Source organism: Nicotiana tomentosiformis, chromosome 7 (genome assembly GCF_000390325.3).
Source record: "Nicotiana tomentosiformis chromosome 7, ASM39032v3, whole genome shotgun sequence".
Taxonomy (NCBI): Eukaryota; Viridiplantae; Streptophyta; class Magnoliopsida; order Solanales; family Solanaceae; genus Nicotiana; species Nicotiana tomentosiformis.
In genome coordinates this window covers 5,363,293-5,367,948 of record NC_090818.1, presented here as the reverse complement: position 1 = coordinate 5,367,948, position 4,656 = coordinate 5,363,293, and positions in this window count along the sequence as shown.

Below are 4,656 nucleotides of genomic sequence, written 5' to 3'. Positions count from 1 at the left end.
TATTATGTAACACCTTACATAGTTGAAGGAAAAGTTGAAAACGTCAAGACTTCTTGGGCACAATGAGATAGAGAAATTTTTTTTAAAAAAAAAAAAGAAGTGATAAAATGATAAATAACAGTATACTATCTGATTTGGAGTAAATGTTCAACAAATCATCTTAAAAGGTGCTTATTATCAGTTATTGCAATACGAATCACACATTTGCATTAACATACTAATGACATTAAAATTAACCACAATTCTAATTTTAAATCTAGCATTAAGCCAACTGAGAAATTCAAAATAGAGAAAAGTCAAAATAATTGATTATTATTCCTTCAGTTGTCCCAAAAAGGCTAATATATATTTTGAGAGTTAAACTTCTTAATTTTAATGGCAAATTGAGATATAGAATCTCTAAAGTTTAAAATGGCGAAGCTTTTTAAAATTCTATATTTGAAAATTATATAAAAATTATTATTAGTCATAATAATTAACAATTTAAAATACTTAAATGACATAAAAAATCACACTAAAAAGCCACTCATTTGACACTCTGAAATTAAAAAAATATCAGCTTTTTTGGAGAGAGAGAATATTACTCCTGTTGTCCCATTTATGTGATATTTTTTGTTTATTGAAACTCAAACTTCTCAGTTTTGACTTTTGACTATGGATTTGAATATAGAATCTTTAAATTTTTTAAAATAAAATTTAAAATCTACATAAAAAGTATCATATGTTATACTAATAATTAACAATTCAAAATATTTAAAATATATATGAATGATTGTGGTCAAAAAATGATTCATTCATAAAAGGGGACGGAGAGAGTACATACCAAATGAAAAATAAGCAAATTGTATATCCGGGAAGTATTAGTACAATCATCATATATAAATAGAAAATCAAAAGATCTGACCAACATAGAAATCTGAAATATTATGTGGAAAATTTAGAAACATGTTTAGTTTAAGCATCAAGTCTGATCCTCGAAGGAAAGATGCCTGTTAGTTCTTCATATCTAAACCATGAGTAAACACACAAAAAAAATGAAGACTATCAAACTTAAACAACATACTCATAACTCATCTGCCCATCTCACACTTAGGATAATGTCATAAAAGTTAAAATTTTGATTTTGCCTGGGGACTTAAGATTTCTCATTATCAAATTACGTTGCTCGATCTGGAACTTTCAAAGGATTTCTCTCATAAGCTTTCGGATCTCTAAGGCTGTGTTCTCTGTCAATTTTTGACGTTGACCATAGATCTTGCAACGGTAGTAGTCAGATTTTTGTTATTATATTGACGCTTATTATTGTAGACATAAAGACACGAACGACGATATTACCGTGGAGAGAAAATCGATATGAATGGCCTGCAGGTGTTACTGGAAAGTAGTATGGTTGTGTAGGTGTTGCCGGATGGATGCCGCTGTGAAGGAAAAAGGGACAAGAGATTTCTGTATATTCATAGTGTTGCACAAAGAGTAAAAGCGAACATTGTAATGTAATTGGGATGGCAATTACAAAATACGTAGAAATATGAAGAAGAGAAAAGGCGTGACTTTCAAGCGGAAGAGAAAGAGGCGTGACTTTTTAAGTTTTAATAGATCACTTAGTTAAAGGGAAAAAAAAGGCAAAAATCTCACAAAATAGGAAAATAGATTTACTGTACTATGAGACCGCCACCTCACTTCTCCAAGTCCCTCTTTTGTATAGATATATAGAAGATTCCATGTTTGATCCAATGTTAACTCTCAGTTATTTAAAAAAAAAAAAAAAAAACTAAGGACAAAACCAAACCCCCAAAAAAAAAAAATCACGTGATATGCACGTGATCCTTGCCCTCCCTTTCAAATTCAAACTAGTACTAAGTCACAATAATTACTATAACGAATTTAGAAAAAAAATAATACAAGGAAAAACTCTTTTATTCGAAGCTTCTGATACTTTAACAACAAATATCTAATGTGCGGGGTCGAAGTTTGAGTAGTCGATCTTCAACCCCCAGTATGATATTACAAATATTTCTTTATTTAATAGTATTATTGTTATTTATAAATTGTTGTTCGCTACTTCCTTCACGTATGTGACACTTTTTGTTTTTCGAAAATTAATATTATAAAATTAAAATTAAAATATTCAAAAACTATATGAAAAGTATTATATGTATTGGGACGGTGAATTGTATAGGATAAAATATGTTATGACACGTGGCCGTCCAAAAAAGGGACACATGGAACCCAAGACGGGGATGGCCAAAGACCGAAGGCAACTTTTTCATTTGTTACCGGAAAGAATAATGCTCATAAAAATATGATAAATGCTCTTCGCCCGATAGCATCTAATAGAGAATATTCCATAGCAATAAGAGCAATTACCCGTTACAGAAAATTTGACATTTATGTCTACCGTTACATCTTCATTAATGTCCCTCGTAACTGACATTAAAGAAGGGCACGATCCTAGGACCTCCTTCATAACTATAAATAGTGAGCTCGGTTATCATTGTAAAGGATACGAATTTTCTGGTAAACTTACGCTACATTTTATACAGAGCTCAATACAATCTTATCTTCTTACTTTTTAATTTCGTTGTTGTTGTGCCCGGAAATTCTGTTCCCGAAACTGTAGCTTCTGTTATTTCGTCTATATCCCAAGGCTAAGTATTGCATAATTCTTCGATTATTTTACTATTTCAAGATCAAATAAATTTATTTGTCTAGAAATAACGTATAAATTCAACTGTATCGTTTAACGGGTAAAAAGTTTGGCGCCCACTGTGGGACCTAGACAGCCGTGTAATTAAATTGATCCTTACCTTTTTAACTAACGTGTTTGGATTATTTTATCTTAGAAAAAATCATAAGAAATGGCAGATAACACTATTAACAACATGCACAATCCCGAGATTCGAGGGAATCATCCTCATTTCGAGGACTCAATCAGTGACACCCACAATGAGTGGAATGGCGCTACACCGGTGCATGACAGGCAATATCCTCGACATTTTTGGGAGACAACTCCAGATGATGCTGATGAGGAACATGTCGTTGATGCGGTAAGGTCTTGCAAGAGCAACAGGCGATCATTCTCGGCCACCTCACGCGATAGGATAAGGTTATGACGGAGTTGAAGCAGGCGCTGTCGGGAGCTTTAAATAATGCAAACAGACGAGATACGATTCCTCTCAAGGTTCCCGCGAATCAAACAACGCATAGGGTCGACCACAACACTCCCAGGGGTGAAATTGGCTCCGATGGGGTAGGGGGAGCGGATCCGGCCTCAACAACGAGAATGATCCTTTCAAAAATGAAATTTTATGATTTATGAGAGAAGTAAATGCCTGTATGGACCAGATCCCGGGCGCGCCACCAGTGCTGAAGGTCCGAACTTGAAAAAGTATACTCAATTGCCATACAAGCCAAGTGCTGCACGAGAGTTAATCCCGAAGCGGGTCAAAATGCCTGAAGTTCCAAAGCATGATGGAACTTCAGACCCCCAGGATCATATTACCACCTACACGGTAAAGGCAAATGATTTAGCTCCTCACGAAATTGAATCTGTGTTGCTAAAGAAATTTGGAGAAACCCTCACGAGGGGAGCCTTAACGTGGTATTCGCTGTTACACGAGCATTCCATAGACTCCTTTGAAATGCTAGTGGATTCTTTCATTAAAGCTCATGTCGGGGCAAGAAAAGTACATGCCCGAAAGGCCGACATATTCAGGATTATGCAAGGAGAGTCTGAGCTTCTACGAAAGTTCGTTACCTAATTCCAGAAGGAAAGAATGTTGCTCCCGGATGTCCCGGATGAATGGGCGACTGAAGCATTCACCAAGGGATTGAATCCGAGGAGTTCAGACGCCTCCCAAAAATTAAAGAAAAGCCTACTCGAGTTTCAAGCAATGACCTGGGAGGATGTCCACAACCGGTACGAATCAAAAATAAGGATCGAAGATGATCATGTTGGTTTTCCATCATCGATCAAAGGACGAGAAAAGAACAGAGAAAAATCAAAGGATGATTATGACGTGGACAGAAGAACTTCAAGGGGCTGGTTTTTGCCCTACGAATGGACCAAAGGCCGCAGTAGAGGTTTTCGGACAGCAGACAGGTTCGCCGTTGATAGGAGGACTGATCGCGGTCGTAACAATCGACCACTGTAGGATAAAGAAGCGCCAGGGTTGCGGGATCCTTCTTACCCAAGTTATCGGAATACAACTTCAATGTCAGTATAGTGGAGTTGGTGTCGGCCATGAGAAACATCAAAAAAGCACGGTTCCCAAACCCGATGAGATCTGATCCTAGCCAGAGGGATCCCAACTTGTGGTGTGAATACCACAGGATGAATGGCCACTGGACAGGGGACTGTCGACACCTCCGGGAAGAAGTGAAAACATTATTGAAGAATAGTCACCTCAGAGAATTCTTGAGTGACCGAGCTAAGAACAATTATGGTCGTAACGGAGACAACACTGAACCCATGAAAGCGGGAGAAGATCCCCCGCGTCAAACAATTAACATGATTTTTGGAGGGAACGAGATTAACGGGGTCACCTTTTCAGCAGCAAAGAAGATGAAAATATCAATAACGCATAGCAAAAGGCTTCGGGAATACGATATCACTTTTACAGAGGAGGACGTTGTCATGCCCCAACCTCGGTGAGC